The 20,712-nt window shown below is 39.2% G+C and overlaps 1 pseudogene; it reads right to left on the minus strand.

Annotated features, from left to right (window-relative positions):
* Positions 1-20,712, minus strand: part of LOC115790644 (chloride channel protein 2-like) — a 92,934-nt pseudogene that overhangs the window by 48,700 nt on the left and 23,522 nt on the right.

Genomic DNA, 20,712 nt, shown 5'->3' on the forward strand with positions numbered 1-20,712 from the left:
GATAGCTGTATTTTATTTTACTTTATTCGATTCCATTCTATTTTATTTTATTTTGTTTTATTTATTTTATCCTTAACTTACTCTCATTCTTTTCTTATCTGTCCTTAAAACTTTTATCTCATCTCATGTCATCTTATCTTTACATTTCGTGAAGATGTGAGGTGTGAGAGACAGCCTGACTGGCAGCACCAGGTATTTGCAGCCTATGCCCTTGAATTGAAACCTCAGAAATTGCCTGTGGTCCAGGTGTACAGTAACACAAAATAAGTACCTGTTAGATCAATTGTCATAAACCGACTGCATTCAAAAGCTGTCTGAGTGTCAGTACCTTGAACTTCTATGTTCACAGGAATTTTGTTAAAGACTCGCAGGTCAAGAATGGGACAAACACTTCCCCCTTCTTTTGGAACAACAAAAAAGCATCTGTACCAACCTTTGTTAGTCTCCGAAGTGAGGACCTTTACTCTGCAGCAGTGTGTTTTCTCCTTTAGTATCATCGCTGCTTTGTTCCCTACGGTAGTACTTATTACTCCACAGAAACAAGGCGGCCTGGCCTGAAACTGTCACCAGTAACGTGACGGCGGTTCTCACCATCCACGAAGAGGGGACGCAAGCATGCATCCCCTCTTCGTGGGGATGCAAGAGGGGAGGTGAGATGCCAGGCGGCTGATCTGCAGCACTGCAGGTGAGGCATTGTGTTCCCCCCGCCCAAGTGTGCAATTGTTTGAGAATATGCATCTTTTATTGATTGTAACATGGGAACATGTACATTCACATAGTTTTTTTGGAAAGGCCTCTCTCCATTCAATCCCACAGTTAGGAGGACTAAAGCTTCTTCCTCCTGAATGTGGATTCCCTTTTGGGCCACCAAAGGTGGGCCTTTGCTACAAACCAACTGGCGTGGAACCCGACCCAGAGGCTGTGCTCTTGCTGGTGACACACCCACAGTAGCAGTGAGTGCTACTCTCTTGCTGGTGGGCAGAGAGACGATGGGCGTGTGAAAGCTAGCTGCCAGCTCAGGCTTTGTATCTGATATTGGATGATATTGTGCAGAGCATCTGTCTGCTTCTTCAAATTTTCTGCCTCAGTTCAAATTTAGTCTGAATGGCTTTGCGTGACTGCCCAAATAACTTGACAACAGACACTGGCTCATGGAACTAAAAACAGCCCTGTCACTATCTGGGACATCAGAGAGGGTCAGCCAGAGATGCAGCTGTGCCATTACTGTTGAAGCCATCCCTCTGCCCAGGGACAGCTCTGCACAGTGGGACACACAGAGAATGTAGTCTGGGGGAACCAGTGACCCGAACTCTGCCAGGCACATGACCCGGTACATCTGGTGCATAATCACGGCGCTCATGGCATGGGCAGTGCCCACCTGAGCTCGATAAATCTGCAGCGCGTGGATGGAAGATTTAAGGGGCCACTCACACCATGGTTGTGGGACAGGGCCAAGTAAACCTCCAAAGATGCCTCCACTGGAGGTGGGTTGGCTAAGCCAGCTTCCTCCATGCCACAGGCTCCAGATACTGTCCTTATCCAGGAACAGTGATGTGGGTAGATAGCAGTTTGTTCCATAAAGAGATTAGCTTAAAAGCTAAATCTGGGAAGATGGGAAGGCAGTTTTTGACTGTCGTGGGCTCGGGTGAGAGGAAAAACCCTGCAAACCATGATGGCTTCTGAGCTGGAAGAGGAGAGAGTCAGTCCACCTGCAGCTTCTCAGCTGAGCGGCGAATCAGGGGAAAAAAAAGAGACATGTTGCCTTGGAGAACTGTACAGCAGTGGCGACACACTGGGCTGATGACGGGTTAGCAGTAGCTATTTAGGCCACCTGAGCAGAAGAGCATAAGTACTGAGGGATAACTGTGACGACGGGGTATATAAATGCAGGTGGGGCTGCACATATGTCAACACAAGTCATCTGCCTTAAAAGCGTGAATAGAGGTGTCTTTAGCCAGGATACGCGGGGGCGTGATATCGCCCGAGTGAATCGACTGAAAGGGAACCACTTATTACAACCAAGGTTTGTAGAAGAATGAGTACATTGGCTCTAGAAGGAGATGGGCCACAACAGCAGAAAACCAAACCACGTGCCACTATTGACAGCTAAGAACAGGAAACTGAGGCTACAATTCATACAGGCTCACCAAAATTAGACAAAAGGAGGCTGGAAAAACATTGCTTTGACTGATGAGTCTTGATTTCTGCTGCAGCATTCAGGTGGTAGGGTCAGAATTTAGCATCAACAACATGAAAGCATTGGAACCATCCTACCAGCTAAGCATTGTTTAAATACCACAGCCTACCTGAGTATTGGTGCTGACTATGGCCCGACTTAGTGACCGCAGTGTATGCATCTTCTGATGGCTGCTTTCAGCAAGATAACACACCATGTCACAAAGTTCAAATCCTCTCAAACTGGTTTCTTGAACATGACCGTGAGTGCAATCAAATGACCTCCACAGTCACCAGATCTCAATCCAATAGTGCACCTTTGGGATGTGGTGGAACAGGAGATTCACATCATGGATGTGTAGCTGATGAATCTGGAGCAAACACCTTTAGTCTTGAGAAATAGTAATAAGGCAGCCTTGTGGGAGATGGTCTGGTGATGGATGTGTCAGAGTGATAGTAAGACAGAATTATAGTATTGTATTTTAATATGTAGTAATCATAATATCTTATCCAAACCACAGTTTTTTCCTAACCAAGGTGTCTAAAACTGTGGATACACTAGCAGTATTAATTAAATTGCATTTTAAAACTAAAATTTAATCAACTTACATTTTACAATTTTTATCATAAAAAAGTTGTCCTGACAATTGACACATCTTTACTTGAACATTCTTATCAAATAAATTTGTAACAATGCACTCTGTCTTCTGCTTTGTATGAAACTGGTATGAACCTTGTATACACCCATATTTTTTTACTCAGCTGGTTATACTTACTTGTTCACAAAGATGTTATATTTCTTGATGAACCGGACAATCACCCGGTTCAGGTAGACGTATAAAATTCCCATAAAACCGCAGGCAATACTGCAGACAGAAAAAAAGTAGTTGGACTATTTTTCTTCCCACCTAGAATAATGCATCAAATTGAAAAGAATGGAATAAATTTGTTCAGTGTCAGATGGGGATTTGTGGGGGAGTCAGAGACAAAGAAGAAAAAGAGGTTTATATAAGCGTGCATTTAAAAGCTCGGTGGGAGTCCTCTTTATGGTAGTGAGAGGGAAAGAAAGCAGAGAAAAGAAGCCGCAAAAGAATAGACTCAGACAGCTGTGCAGACAACCTAATGCTTATAAATTTATCTTGCTGCATTATTAATTCCATCAAATACCTTTGAATAAATAATACTGAGGAAATGCAGTGTGGGGAAAGCAGAAAAAAAACAAACAAAAAAAAAAAACAGGGATTCAACATTTAATTTTTTAAAGCTTAATTCAGCGATTATTGTTAAAATGATTTCTATTGTATACTCAACGGTCTAAATGCTTCTAATATTTTTAACTTGCAACTATTTGCTTTAATTGACTGCAGTGACTTATTACACCTAAATTGCTGTTGTCAACAAATCCATTCATGCTTCATCTGGTTAAGAAATTGTTAATAAATCAGAAATAGCTGCAACAAGTAGCTGATTAAAAGAATTCACTCAGTTTTCTTAAAAATTTGAGTTCACGTTTTCATTGCATATTTTGGGGAAAACTAATATATTTTATGATAGTTTTTCTGTTATCTGATATTCTGTTGATTAATGGAGAAAGTAATCAGCAGACTAGTTTATAACAAAAATAACCATTTGCCTGTTGGCCTAAAAAAGTGCAGGTACGCACACATGTACCACCTATGGGCACGTATGCTGTGTTTTTACATGTACATGTTTTAGTGCACAAGAATCAGGCTGCATGCCTGCCTCCTGTTACAGTGACCCTCTCACTCCTAAAGGCTCAAACAGTAAGTAGAGTAATATGTGACTCTTCAAAGACATGCCCTTGGCAGCATGTAGCACACACCAAACTCTTTCTGGCCTAGTTGACTGAGACACTGACCGACTTCCCCTGCTTGACAGCTACTGGCAGGGGAAGATGAAAACTACACAGATGCACCGGCACACACACACCGACCGGCCAGTGCGCACACACACACACACACACACACACACACTCGCAGAGTGTAAAACTGGGACTAAGCACTATGTTCCCTTCTTTGGAGACAGTACACTGTATATGCAAGCCACTGATACATAAGTGGGTGTTAATGCCCCCGGACCAAAAAAAAAGAAAAGAGCCAAAGTATGAAAAAAAAGATGAGACAAAAAAAAAGAGGGATTTTCTTTTCTCCAGGAGTCAATGCACACATTACACACAGGGATGCGCTTTCCTCTGAAAAAGAAAGGAGTATAGAGTAAGAGCACCCCCTCCCATCCCTCCACCAGCTTCTTTCTAGGAGTCCATGGTCTCTTTCACAGGCATGGAAGAGCCCTCAGGCTAGGACAGGATTTTTTTTTTTAAAACAAATTTCAGCATCTTACCCAACAACAGCGAAGGCAGGAAGCTCCTGGAGGCCATAGGTAAATTCTAGACGGAAACTAGTTCTATAAAGGGCCGTGATGGTCTCTGGAGACAGGGAGAGGAGAAGTTAAGAAAGAGGACAAGCCACTGTATCACTGAACAGTCATCAAAGGCAATATAAAGCAAGGTTAAAACCAGATCTAAACACATGTAGAACAATGAAAAAAGATATTACAGCTGTTGATGGATGACTGACTGATGGAAGGTGGGGAGTAAAAAAGTAAAATTTTAGCTTATTGTGGAGGTGCTGCCCAAAACTCCAAACCTCACAATACCTGATTACATTAAACAGATGGTGGGAGAAAATTCCATGTAAAATGAAAACACTAACAAGGCCCTGGAAATCTCCAAGAAGGTTTGGGCATGTATGACTGACAGTTTTCTGTTTTGGTAGGAAGAAAATTCTATTTTGAACACCTGCAGCACACCACCGCCATTGTTCTTATTCATATAGTTTTATGGACAGTATAAAAAGTGTTTAACTCTGTACTCATCAATGAACTAGATTGTGCACGTGTAACTAGTAAAGGAATGATATGTATGTAAAGTATGTTCGGGGTCATGGAATTTTATTTGCCTATTTTTTAAAGCAAGATTGAAGAAACTACTTCTCATATCAGCTATTCACAAGTAACACCAAAGGCAGTGACCCTGAAAAAAAGTTTGAAGTGCAGACAGCCTATGATTTTGGTCAACATAAATCAACAATGTTGTTTTTACTACTAATGAAAGCAATAAAGTTTTAATGGTCCATATTCTATTCTGTTTTTCTGATGGTGTACATAGAAATGCTGCTCTGTCCTTCCATAATATCCAAATATTAAAGTGGGCATGAAACACTATGTGTATAAAGGCTAACTTACACAATGGATATCTGCAACCAAAAACTGTCATAGATTTAACACTGTCTGTGAAGCTGGATTTAAGAAAGAAATTTTTAATGTTCAAAATTTTAGAGCATGTGTAGCGCCATCTTTTGCCACTGCCATTGTGAGACAGGGACTAAGTATGTGTCTAACCTTTTGAGTCTGAATCCTTTCAAATTAATTAGGGAATGACCATTAGTTCTGTCATAATAACAAAGTTTGTTCATGACTGAAGGAGGATTCCAGATGTAATGATCCAGAATGCTGAAAATTACAGGGTCAACAACTAATTCATTCCTGTAGATTGAGAAATAAAGCCATGACATGAAACTAACACCACAGTATACCTGGACATAATGGAGTATGATGACAATGGATGGTATCTATTGCAGTGTAGTATTGGCATATAAAAAATTTGGGGTGGGTGAGGTATGTGCTCTACTGACTGCCCTTCTAGTTCTTCTTCTGGTAATTCACTTCTTAATTCATGATTCACTTGAATTAGAAATTCATTTAAATCTTCAGTGTGTCCTGCACTCGGCTCGTGCTGATTTTCACGTATGTTTCTAGTATCTGTGCAAAAAAATTGGAAGGAAAAAAAAAAAAAATCAAGCATGTTTGTTGGACCGTGCAATTATAAACGTAAAGGATAATTTTGACCCCACTGAACAATATATTGAACATTCATAAAAAATATTATCTTCGATAGTTTACAGGAAATTCTCAACGGATTCCTCTTCTGGCTCATCTACTCTACCTGTGTGCAGAGTTTCATCTCAAGCTACTGCAAATTATTTTATAATGATCTCATATTCCATTAACTTTGTTGAATTTGTGGATATTTTTCCTTTAATTTCTCTGAAATCTTACTTTTCCATTTGAAAAAAAAGACGCCTTTATTTTCCAGGGAATCATGCAGTATTTTGTGATGAAACTCTGCAGAAAAGGTGAACCAGAATATGAATATGAATCTGTTGAGAATTTCCTGTCAACTATCAAAGATGAATGTTTTATGATTTTTTTTTTCATATGATTTCATCATATTTAATGTACCTTAATGAATTTGAGCACAATTGTTCTTTATTTCCTCTGGAATATGACGGCGCTTTGAGAAGAAACTATGCACACCTGTTAAGCAGATGATTCAACAAAGTTAATCATCCAACTATAAAAGACTATTTTTTTTCATGAATTTCTTTTATGATGTTATCATATTCCTTTAGCATTGCTGAATTTGAGAACTATTGTGTGAAACTTGCATCTGCTTGAGATGAAACTTTGCAGATATCTAGAGTGCATGAGGCAGAATAGGAATCCACTGAGAATTTTATGTCAGCTATCAAGGATAATTGTTTTTAATGAATGTTTGATATTGTCATGTTTGATTTTGAGTTTGTTCAGTAGCATCAAAATTTACAATTGCACTATAGTTTACATGTTTCATGTCCACTTTAATATTAGGAGGCACATTTTATTTTATGGAAGAACAGAGCAGCATTTCTATGTTCACCATGAGCAAAACAGGAACAAATATAGAGCAGTAAACCTTTTTTTTTTTTAATTAGCAGTAAATAAAACAATGTTTATTTATACTGACCAAAATCATAGGCTGTCTCCACTCATGCATTCAAGAAAGCTTGAACCAGCTTTGGTGTTACTTATGAGTGGCTGATTTGACAGAAGTAGTTTCTTCAGTCTTCCTTTAAAAAGTTGGTAAATAAAATCTCATGTTCCTGAACATATAATTCATAAATAAATAAAGCTGCATTATTTTTTTTATTGGTTACCTGTGTGCAGTCTAAATAGTATATTGCTGAGCAAAGAGCCAAAGACGTGTTATACTGTTCATAAACCATATGAATTAGCCCTTATCCATGTAGTGGTTCATGTTCACCATAAAACTTGATTTAAATTGCATGGTACCTGTTGTCAGTTTTACTGCTTTATTATTATTTTCATTTACTATTAAAAGGTTTAACACTATATGACTTCATTCAAAACCATTTGACCAAGACATTGAGTTCAGTTATTGTCACAACTTGCATTACAGCCATTAAAATAAACAAATAAATAAAAATAAAAATCTGTTGCAATCAGTCTAGTCGATGAGTGAAACATGTCTGTGATGTGTCTCTTTGCAGTACTGGTTGTATTCCTACATAAAAGCAAGGGTGCAGAGCACCTACATCCAGACTCATAGCAGACTGACTCCATCTTATTGCTGTTTTATTATTTATTATAGTCTTGATGTACTAAAGGTGCTTTGAAGATAAACTGAGTGGTTGCAGAGCTGGTCTCCGCCTTCAAAGAAGCCATTTCAAAGGCAACAGGAATGCAAGTTCATTGGGTAGAGTTGCAATTATTTTGATCTAAATTAAAATGTAAATTTTTGTAAGGTAAGATTGACTTGCTGTTGTTAGGTGTCAAAGTTTTCTCTGAAATAATTAACTTGGAACATAGTTGTGCAGGTATCCATTTCCTTTAAAAAGAAATGAATTACTGAGATTGACATGTTTTGAGGTCTTGGATAAAATGTAAAAAAAAAAAAAACACTACTGCATCTTTTGCAACAAAATATTGGTCCGTATTGGAATTGTTCTGCTCATCTCAACCCCCATATTTGCATTCTCCTGCATGATTCACAATTCAGTTATAATCTATCTTAATCTGGTTCTTGGCAGCCTTTTAATTTTCCTGAATGATTGCTCCTCAAAACCAAAAGACACTGAACAAGCCATTAGCCCCTGACAAAATGCATTAGATTGCATTGGACTGTGACTGTTCATACTGTCTCATACAGAGAATTATGAACACATCAGTCCTACCTTCATCTCTGTTCCAAACAGGCAACAGCCTGTAGATGAAGGCAGTGATGAAGGCAGCTAAGAAACTTCTCCAATAGTTCCTCACAGGAAAGAATTTGGATGTTAGTTCAATACTGTACAGCACACCTGAAACACACAACACACGGCATGAGCACTGGAACAAACACTCAAAATATTCACAAATAAGTTAAACTGACTTTTCTTGACGTGTAGACTTCTGGTGACTATGCTACACTCATGTAACACTGAACTAGACTATTTCATTCAGGTGAACACAACCACATTTGTTAGCCAGCATCTGGATTTAGACATGATCTCCATTTTTGGAAGTGCCAATTGCCTCCAGCTCAGTCTTAGCTATTGAATTCATGGTGGGGTTTAAAATGACTGAACAAGCACAGGCTGAGGAAAAACCTGCTAGAAGTTAAATTAATGTCACTAATACAAAGATGGGTAGTGTCCTCTATAGCTGTTCTAAGACTATAAGTTTAACATGAGATGATACGAGGGTGTACAGAAAGAGAATACCTCCACTAAATCATCACTGATTGCTCCATTTCAGCAACATAATGCCCATTATGTGTTATGTTATGAATTGTAAACGTTAAACAGAGTTTAGGCAAAGTGTGACACACTTCTGTTACTACATTATGTTTGCTGGAGAATCACCTCCTATGGGGGAAGCAAAACAGGCACTAACTCCCACACCACAGGCTGTTGCCAGGATCTCGATGTTCCTCGACTCATTCTGAAACCACACATTTCAGTCAATGACAGTCAGCCAACAACAATAAGTACAAGAAAAGGAAACCAAGTATTTTATTTATCCCAGAATAATAATAATAATAAAAACAAACAAAATAAAATATTTCTAAATCAACAAAACTAAATTTAAATGGTGTAAAATAAATTGAATGCCTTAAAAAGCAAAATGTATTGTTACCAGAAAAGAAGAAAGAAAGAAAAATGCTGACAGATCAAATTAGCATCATGCTTTAATGATCACTCCAGCAACAATAACAACAATAATGACATTATAATGGATCATATGATAAACTGCACTGTAACACAGATGGGAAAGTAGCAAACTCCATGAGGGTAGATCGTGGTGCATTATGGGAATGGAGATTTTTCTTTTTGACACTTCTGTTCTTATTTACCTTCATTCCTACGAGACCGATATCCTTCAAGCAGTGTGGCAGTGGTAAAGTGGGGTTAGTGTGCCACTTTGATTCTACATAAACACAATTTTTCTCTTCCAGGTTCAAAAAAGCATCACAGAGTTTGTGAACATTTAGAAGAGTGAAAAATTCATGTAATACAACAGGAACATATCTGCCATTGCCATCTTATTTCCTAAAATGAAAATACTAACCATTTTAAGTCTACCTGTTTAAAATCAGCACAGAATTAAAACACTTTTACATATTAGTCTTTGCCTGCAGATTATCGTTCATCTTTTGTTGTTACCAAATCTAAATTGCTTAATAGATTAAGTATCAAAAACCTGTATGAGTTCTAAACTGAAAGACCAAATAATTTAAACTGCTTCATTCAGCTTTTCTGCAACTCAAATATTCTGTAAAAATACAGTACAATGTACTGTATAAATGTGAAGGAATTTTCCTTATTACTTACTTACAGCTGTTTTTTTTATGCATTTCTTTCCTACTGCAATGCATTGTGGGGGCAAGGACCCCATAAGGGAAAGTTAAAGGGGACGGCAGCTATTACACTGACAGGCTTCATTTGAATTTAGGACTCTGGGGCTACAGTATAGAAACTGCCTTTACATGTCTGTGGTAAAAATTAAAACTTATATTTTTGTATTAAAATAATGTGTCCCAAAAGTCTTAACGCATTATCATTGTATTTAGAAGCAAATGCTTGTTAACTGGTATCTGCTGTAACCAGATAAGTCAGGAACATTTTGCTGACTGAGTTTGAAAATAATTGTGATTTAGGTTTATTATGACTTAAGCTTTACAGATTAGTGAATATTACTATTTTTTTTGGCTATGATACCACCAGTTTTTGGCCTCCATTGGCTAGACAAGGACCAGTATTCATAACTATGGACCCTATTCTCAGTCCCACTGCCCTCAGTACTCTCTTCAACTTCCCATATCTTCACTTCCCAAAAGCAGATGCTCACATCTCACCAGAAAACAGAAGAATCAAGAGTTTTCCTGTTTTCCTCCAGCTCCCGGCTTCCTCTCCCAATGGACAGACACTCAACATAATTTCCATCAGATTTTTTTTTCTTCTCCCAATTCTCTTTGTCATTATCCATCATTTTTCAAGCCTTTCTGCTCTCTTCTTCTAACTTCACCCTCGGACAGCTTTAAGAAATGTCAGCACCCACTCCTTCCACTGTGTTCTTCCTGGTCTTGAAAAAATGCCTCTCTCAGCTTTTGTTTTATTTTGTTTCCTGTACTTTTCTCTCACCTGGAGATTCTGCGAGGGCTGGCGCAAGATATCGCAAAGTTGCTTTTGTGAACAATCCTGAACAATTGAAATTGCCCTCAGTGAATTCCATGCCTACACTGAAAGCCTCATACACACTTTAGAGTATATGGACATCTTAAATCCAAGTGTCAACAACTACAAAACTACCTGCAGATGCACCAACACTAGATTGGATCACTTTCAGAGTCCATACCAAACCCATCCTCATGTATAGTGGGCATAAAACACTGAAGCACATTATGTTCTGGCTTAAAAAAAAAGTGTATCTAATTTAATTTAAGCCAGCTCTTCTTTTGACTGGTTCTCTTTGACTGTTTGCTCATCAAACCTAAACTCCAAACAGAATCTGTCTTTGGTCTCTAGTACTGAGTACAGCAAACCAGAAATGCAGCCATAGAAGTCCCCTACAGAAACACAGTAGTAACATGATGTGGATTTCAGTCATGTTTTCATGTCTATTTCACTTCAAGCGTCCACATGAACCCTCATCCCTCATCTTTTTTTGCATACATTTATCCAGGTGCAACATGAGACTTCAGCCTTTTAGATAATTCAGCTCAAGAGGATATCTTCTAAAATTACAGCCTTTTTTTAAAAAAAAGAGAGAAATTCTCTCTTTTGTGTTACTGATCTTCTGCTGTAGCTCAGCTGTGACTTTAGAAGATTTTCACTCTGGTCAAACTCAGACTCTTGAAGCCACATATTTATTTCAAATAACTTACATATTTTTTCACGTAAAAAGGACTACGGATTTTGTGCTATTACAACAGCAGTGAGTGAAGTGAATTTAAATGGCCAGCAGGAGTGAGGGAGTAGGTATGGTTTCAGTCATGCAAGTGTTTGAGCGTGGAGACGGTGGGTAAAAAAATGAAGTCGAACACATCAATCAAACAAATTGTGGGAAAACTGATTATTGTGCTAAGGCCACAAAGTCAAGCTCAGCCACATTTATGGCCAATCAGCTAAACTCAGTACCAGCCCACATCAAGTGATGGCTCAGTTCTAAACAAACTGGGGTTGGGAAAGGCAAAAAGGACAAAAGACCAACTCTTTTATCAAGAATAGCAACGCTGAGAGCATATGATGTCATATATATGGGTTACAGCTGCTGTTCTCATGACAACAGTTATGTGCACGGTGAACTGACCTTTTTTTTACACGTGAACCAACCAATGATTACTTCATCTACTGTCACTACAAGTCACAGAAATTCACTAAAATTCAATTTTCTCTGTCTTCTTATGCGTTCCCCCCCTTAAATGTAGCACAGTATATAGCAAATAGGCTAAACTGCTGAGTACATTCACCAGTGAGGTAGGGCAGCATGCATACAGCCTAAAAGGAGAAACTAATCTTAAAACTTTATGGAAATATCAGGATCATGGCATCAAGACAGTTCAGACCAACAGTGTGAGAGTTTTTAGCTTGAAAATAAAGCTTGTTTTAAAATAATAAAGATAATTCAAATAAAATAACAGTAGATATTTTAAACAAAATGAAATGTCTACTCACCTCAAAGTTTCCCCCAAAACGGGACATGAGCTTGCTGAGGAGAGCTGCACACAAAGCGCCAATGTGTACAAAGGGACTCTGACAGGAGGAAAAATGCATATATAAGACAGGTGCAAAAGCTACAAATTAAGTTTTGTTTGTTTGTTGTGAGTCAGTCGCACAAGACAGCACAACTCTTTGAAAACACATCAGCAGTGAGAAAGTCTGAGGGAATATTAACATTCAGAATATGAGGTTCAAAGTGGAACTAACAGGATTAAAAGTGAGAGCAGCAGAAAAGTGATGCTCAATTTAAAAGGCAGTGAGAGGCCTGTGCTGAATCTAAACGCTGGATGTTGCTGCAGTGGTACGCAACCAGAAGGGCCTGCAGGGTGTTTGTGTGTGCGAGTGTCAGGAAACAATATTTTCCTGCAAGAATGTCTTTAGACAAGGCAGTCTTCAGGGTGATAACTGTACGCACCTGAATCATTTTAGTTATGAAACACTGAAAAATAGTGACCTTCACTACATTACACACATAAACTAGTCCATAAGATATAAACAACATCTGCATAGTGAAGTGAGGGATGTAAATATTCCCAGAAAAACAGTCCTCTCCTTCCCACCTGGCATAGAAAAGATCTCTGTACCTTCCTTCTTTCTTCCACCTGTACCTGAGCACATCAGCCATTTGTGAATAATTTGTAATTCATGACGCAGAGATGTGGGGGACCTAAATGTGAATGAGCAGCAGAAGGTTCATGTACTGTAGCGTGTCATTTCACAACATGTCCTACTACCTTTGTTTTGACCTACATAGGTTTGTGCTATGCTAGTGCTGGTAAACAACACAACAGTAGAATGTGGGTCAGCGATTGAGAAGAAAAAGGAAGGTTTTGTGGATTTTGCTTCATAAATATAGTGATAAAACAGTCCGTTTCTGCCCTACAAAGACAAAACACTCCAACTGCACATCTGTTCAAAACTTGACTTTTTAACTTATCTTACTATATAAATTGTGAGGCTATGTGCAAGAAGAAATTCATTATAGAAGCCAAAAACAGAGTTTGATCCATTCTGACAAGCTTGAAGGTCAATGACCTCCTTTATGCTTCAACACAGCCTGAACTCTCTGAGGCAGCTTTCTTGTAGTTTCTTTATCTTCAGGAATGGTTCTCCAGGCTTCTTGAAAGACATTCAAAGCTCTTCTTTGGATACTGACTGCCTTTTGCTCTGATCTCTGTCAACGTGATCCCATATTGCTTGAATAGCGTTGAAGTCTGAGCTCTGGGGAGGCCAATCCATGACTGATAGTGTTCCACTGTGTGTTTTTCCATCCAGGTATGTTTTTACTGCATTGACAGTGCATTTGGAATCATTTATGCTGAAAAATTAAGGTGTTTGCTGTTGCCAACCTTTCCAGTTGGTATTGCATAGTGAATCAAAATCTGATGTTATTTTTCTGCATTTATAATTCCATCAATTTTGACAAGATCCCCAACACCACTCACTGAAATGCAGCCCTAAACCTCCACCGTGTTTTAGGCTGTAGACACTCACTGTTGGACCTCTCTCTCTTGATCTCCTCTGGAGAAAAAGTTATAGTGGATAGAGCAGTCTCACTAAAAGCTAACTAGCTAAGCTAACTACAGCTCTACAACAACTGACTCTGGTTGAATTTATATAAATGTATATATTAAAATATAAATTTATGAACATAGCTTAAAAAAAAGAACTTCTAGGGAATGTAACAATAACACCAGGAGCAGAGCAGTGCTGCCCAAGCAGGTATTCTTTTAGCTTTTCGGGCTGAAGATGCACAACTTTTTTTTTTTTAATCCCACTTCATAATTTGCCTAAGTAGGTATAGAAATATGTTTTAAAATGATTTTATTCATTACAACATGTTAGTTTAGCTAATGACCTTCAAACTACAAAGTACTTATTCTCAACATCACTGTTTGTGTAGTTAGTGCAGGCAGACACAAACATGAAAGAAAATGATTTTCACCAACATGTGTAGAAGCAGCTTGCATTTCATTTCATTTCATCTCATGTGTCATCCCTGTTTTCCCATTCAGAAAGCTACCTGCATTCATCTGTAGCCACACTACATGTACATTTAGAGTGGGTGAAGCTAATCTCTGTGACTTTTACCTCTTTGCCCAGGGGCATTCCACTGCCTAGGACACAGGTAAGGCTGATGACTTTGGACACAAAAGTTTTGAGGGTGAGGTGTTCCTTCAGCATCACTCCTCGCAGGATGGTCTTCATCTCAGGAATACCTGAACCTGCAAGAGACAACGGTGGGCACTTATAGCTGATTAACAGCAGCATAGTACAAAGAATGTGGCCAATACTAGTGGACAGCAAACAGTTATTTTAAATGTGTTGTACCAATAGCATGTGGGGCGAGGATCTGGGTGAAGCCTGCGGCAAAGGTGATGAGGGCAACGGGGCAGGTGACCCAGGCCAGGTACTGCAGGTACACGTTGCTATCCAGACTACTGTATATCCAGTGCTGTACTGTGGACATAGAATCCAGGGCAGATGTGTAAAACTACCATCCAGTGAACACAGTATCACAGATACACAGTGAAGGAAAGTGTGCTTCTTTACAGTAAAGTTACAGATAAAATTTCATGAGGACAAACTGATGAAAACACGCGCACACACACACACACACACGCAGTCAGTGCACAACCAGGAGACTGGTTGTATAAACATTTCTAAAGACAGGAAAGATGTGTAGCTGTGTGGTTCTTCTCAGACCAGGACAGGTGGTTAGTCATGGTCTGGATTCAATTAAGAGAACTGTACAGCATAACTGGAACTGACAAGACTAGGTTAGCTTCCACTTGAGAGGCCCCCCCCCCCCCCCCCCCCCCCCCCCCCCCCCCCCCCACACACACACACACACACACACACATGCACAGCTTATAAAAAATCCATTTGAATTAGATGTGGACAGATCAGCACTCTTCATTTATTAACATTATTTTCTCATCCATTACATTGATTGAGTTATGCTTCATTAGAATTATGCCTGACTATATCATAGTCCTGGGTTTAGGACCCAGGACTTGGTTTCTTCAAGTTCTGTTTTGACTATTTGATTCTTGGTTATTGTTTACTCATATGTTTTGATTCCCCCTGTATGCCTGCCTCTGTTTGTTCTGCTGGCCCCGTCCAGCTCTGGTTATTTTGTGTTTTCCAGCAAATGAAGCTGTGGTTAAAGTTAAGACTGTTCTGAGTCCTGCATTGGGATCCTTAACCTGCTATCCACAGGGCAGTACATGACAGATTAACTATTAGCAAAAGCACATATATATTTATTTATGAACTCCATACTTTACCATCTAACACAGGGATGAAATTTAAGTCCCTTATTTAGACAGTGTCCAGCAGATGAGGCCTTGGGGATCTCAACCTCTTTGGCAACTATCATATGTCTTAAATAAAGCTGAATGTATTTGTCTCTAGCTAAATAAAGCAACACTCTTATATAAGCTTACATTTAAATGTTTTTTTTTAGATTTTTGTAGAACTACTTCTACAAGGGACCACCCTTTCACAATCTAACATCAGCGTTTCTCACACATACATTTTACATGTGTAGGGCGTCCAAGCATATTAACACATTTTACATTTGAACACAAATATCTCTACTTCCTACTCCTTGTATTTGAAAAATGGGCTCCTTTCTTTAGATTTGAGATATTTAAGGGGAGTTATTTTCCATCACCTTCAAACTTCAATTTTGAACCGAAATTGAGGGAATAATAACCCATGAAAGACAAGCCTGTTGGCTTATCTATTACTGGAGGTTACTGCACACAATAAGATGCATCATTCATGGCACTATATTCAGGGATTAAAGTAGGCCAGAACAATTTGGAACTGCAGTTTTGAGCCTTGTTTACACAAAAACATTTTCAGGTGAAAATGGTAAACTTCTGATGCATTTTGGCCGTCCGTTTACATGACACCTGTATTTGGAGTCCCTGAAAATGGCACAATTCAAAAACGGGTTCCAGAGTGGGGCGGTTTCTAAATGCTCCGATCTCTGTCTCAGTGTAAACAGGGAAAATGCTACTTTTCCAAAATGGAGGTACCGGCACTCCTACACTGTCATGTACTGCTGTGGCAGGTAGAGGACCCCAGTGAAGGACACCCGAGGCAAAAAGCTTGATTTAAATTAGAGCTTTATTTGTGACCGTGGAGCACAAAACATAACTTTCTACCTAGACTTGACTTGACTACCATGAACATAAATAGACAGGGCTCCAGAACACTAGGGACACAGCAGGAAACTAACAACGTCAACACTGACAGGAACAATGACAACCGAGACAATGACGAGGACGCAACGACAAACAGGGCAAACTCAGGACTTAAAGAGAGTTAGAGAGACAATCAGGAAACAAGTAATAGATGGGGATCACAGCTGAACAAGATTACTGACACGGGACAAGGGGAAGGAACACAGAAAACACTAACCGGGGACTAGAAGACTATCAAAATAAAACAGGAAGTCAGACAAAGAAACAGAGACACAGACTAGACACAGCACACCGGGGAACACAGTTTAAGTAGAGATCAAAACATAACCAATAACACAACCAAATAGCCAACCAAACCAAATAGCACAACCAAAAAAACACTGAGTCATAAGGACCCAGGAACATGACACACACACACACACACACACATCTCTTGTGGTTCCATGTGAATGCCAATCATTTTGAAAATTACTTTCCAAAAACAAAAAGAAGAAAGCCATAAAGGCTTTTGTCAGTCTGTTAGCAATATAATTCAAAACGTTTTGGACCAAAATTGATAAAACCTTGTGGAAATATTCCTTAGGGGCCCAAAAACATATTTTATTATGCATTCCTTTGGTCAAGGGTCAAGGTCACCAGAAAATAAAAATAATAAATAAAAATGTACATCTCAGTGAATTTTTCATCTGTTGCGATGAAATTTAAAGTGTTATTTCCATGCCATATAACATATTATCAAGTTGAGTAGAATATTAGTCAAAAACCCCAATGGGTTAAAACAAGGTCCAACTATTGTTCTTTCCATAATAATGCCAATCACAGAAAGTGACAGAATTCTCAGTGGTTTATATTTATTATTATTTTAGCGTGCATTATTCCTGGTTCTTACTTAGCCATTTGGTTTTGAATTGATATGGTGAATAGCATCACTAAGGCTTACATGCACCCCATTAAGACCTACTGAAACCTGGTAATTATGTTCCATCCAACCTACCTCACCCTTTTTACCACCACCTCCAGCCCACTGCCTTCCTTCTCTTCTGACTCCAAACCCAGTATAAAATGCTAAACTACTGCTTCTTTTAAACTGTAAGTTGCTTACTTCTTGTACTGTGTAGCAAGTCTGCATTTCTCAGCCCACAGGTAAAAAAAAAACCTAGTACCTCCATTACCTACCATGCTGGCAGAGGTCGGCACTTAAATCCACCAGCCAGCTGATCAGCCCCATGAAGAATCCCAGCAGGATGATCAAGAACCATTCCCCTGTAACCAGTGGGCGCAGAATCTTCTGACAGCAAGCCGTGCAGACTACAGGGATGGCAAGAAGACAAGATAATACATTAGGACTATCGGATGGTGCAATCAGAATTTATTCTACATTGGCCAATAATAGCTTCAGTGGCTCCGTTGGAAACTAGGAAACCACATTAGGTCATTTGCAACTTTTTTTCACATAGAGACTGTTTTACTGAGGCCATAGATCGAGTGATCCAAAGGGGCACTTTCTCTACAAAACTAAGACCTAAAATTATGTCCTTTTAAATAAAATCCATGATCACTGGTTTGAAACTGAAAAACTATATTTTTGGATTAAAACTGGGATGGAAACTCAGCTTGTTCAGACATAGAAGCCACATATTGAAAATGTTACATGAGATGAGAATGAATCTGTTATTGTTACCATTGGCAGCTATGTACAGTTGAGGTTATGACATCACATTCATGTGTGTGTCATCAACTGTGTCATGACCTGTGTCATCAGTGTACCAAGAATGTAACTTTATACACAATGTGGCAGGAGGATGAAGACAAAGTAGGTTACACTGATTGATGTATATTAAATGCACAACAGCAAAGTCACTAAAAACAGAGGCACTAAAAAGCCAAACACAAAACACACACAAACCAGTTTGAGGCACAACTGCATCTGCTTTACTTACCTAGAAGCAACAGGAAACTGAAATTCACAGCTAATATACTGTATAATCCTTGGTGTGAGGCATGCATACACTTCTAGTAATTATGACTAATTGCTGGAACCAAACATTAGTTTGACAGTGACTCATTAGGATGTTCACGCACACACCATAATTCATAATGCCTCTTGTTGACAACACATCTCCCCTACCATCCCTCTTCCAAATCTGTCCTGTTCCCCTTTTCTTCTTTGCAGTGTTTTGGAGCTTCTCTCTGTCTCCCTGCATCCTTTTTACTCTTCAGCATTTAGAACAAATGTTCATCCAAATATTTTTACTGTTTCATGGTTGACCTTTATTGCATTCTGCCTTTTTTATTTCAGCACAGTCAAGAATTCCCTTTCAAACCTGTATTTAATTTGAAACCTGACATGTTACAGTAGGTCATGTTTCCCCATCCTTCATTCTTCAATTTAAAACTGCCCTCCATTGACTGCTGATGATCTGTCAATATGGAACAAATGAAGAAGAATCACTGTTATTCCCTAGATCGCAAACATATTTTTCCTTCATCAAATCAAGGTTCAAAAATTCAATAGAACAGTCAGATCAGCCTTTACTTGCTTTGTATCTATATAGCCTACCTACTATTCTTTATTTATTTGACCTATGACAATGGTTCAAGTGAAGCAAAGAGCTTGCCACAATATTTTTCCAGATCAAGTAGAGAAAGTAGTACTCTGAGGAAAAAAGAAAATTACAGAATCATCAACAAAAACATCACTATTAGTACTCTGCCTCATCTCCTCTGGCTTTTATAATAGTCTGATATATCTGAAGCACAGACTCCACTGATGAGAAACGATCGTCATCGAGCTGGTTCTGCCTTTCTCTAACAGCGACAGATCCGGCTATAAAAATGTTTCATGGCTGAAGTTGGGCATTTTAGCATCTATGATGACTGACTGGCTTTTAGATGTGTGTGTGTGTGTGTGTGTGTGTGTGTGTGTGTGTGTGTGTGTGTGTGTGTGTGTGTGTGTGTGTGTGTGTGTGTGTGGGTGTGGGTAGGTGGGTGAGATGACGCATCTATCCACTTGGACCCCCCGGACACTGGTCAGTGTGACTGAGTGACTGAGTTTGTGTTTGTTTGTGTCTAAGGGCGTGTGTGTGTGTGTGTGTGTGTGTGTGTGTGTGTGTGTGTGTGTGTGTGTGTGTGCAGATGTGTTAGCGTGCGTGCATGCGTGCGTGCATGCGTGCATGCGTGCAGGCGTGCGTGCGTGCAGGCGTGCGTCTGTGCGCGTGCATGTGTATGTGATCATTTAGCCTAAGGTGTAATCTTGTCTTTTTGGAAATGTAATTTAGTTAGCTCAGCCTGTGCTGGTATTGCTTAATAGCTTTTTCTGCAGTGTGCACACAAGCACAGATCCTGCAGACTGGTTACTGACTTTATTCTTCATGGCATGCTATAACCAGCATGCTAGTTCCCAATCACTCTCATTGCTTTCCAGCTCACCCTCTGTAACCCCAGCCCCCTTCACCCTTCCCTTCCTCCTCCTGCTGCTGCTGCTTTCTACTAATCACATTCAACCTGTGCCTTTACCTCTCATCTCCTGCTCTGCCTCTCAAGTCTTATCTTCTGCCTTCCACGCCTCCTTTCTACACTGCCTTCTTTTTTTCCCCACTTTCACCTCTCTCCCTCCTTTTCATTTTCACTTGCCCACTTGCTCACTCTGTCCTCAGCAAGAACCATAATGTCCACACACCTGCTGAGACTAATTTAAGTTGCCTTGGATACAGAGTGCATCTAGTTCATTGGCCTGGCATTATTGTGTTTACTTTCCTTTTAGCAATACATTATGGAGACTGTATAATAGGAAATGAAAAAGAAAGAAAAAAGGGTCATTCCATAAAATTCTGCACTGAACTTCAATGAAGTTGAAAGAGAAAGAGGCACATTTAATTAGCCAGCAGGAGGGATGCTTGGTCTCTTATTGGACAAATTCCAAAAAAACTAAATTTCACATAATCCAAACAAAGATAACCACACAAAGACACACAAAGACAAACACACATGTGCTAAAAATGGCAGGTTCTGGACTGGCTGATTGAGTCTGGCTCAAATGACTCACTCATTTAGGTTTTGTCAAAAGAACTTTCTGTAAATTCCTGTGTTTAAAATCATCCATATCAACTAAAACTATATACAGAATATGAAGAAAAACGTTCTAATGTGCTAACAGTATATGGATTGTGTTGACGATATTTGCTGAAGGAGGACAAAAGCCA

The sequence above is a fragment of the Archocentrus centrarchus genome, chromosome 13, assembly GCF_007364275.1.
Source record: "Archocentrus centrarchus isolate MPI-CPG fArcCen1 chromosome 13, fArcCen1, whole genome shotgun sequence".
NCBI lineage: Eukaryota > Metazoa > Chordata > Actinopteri > Cichliformes > Cichlidae > Archocentrus > Archocentrus centrarchus.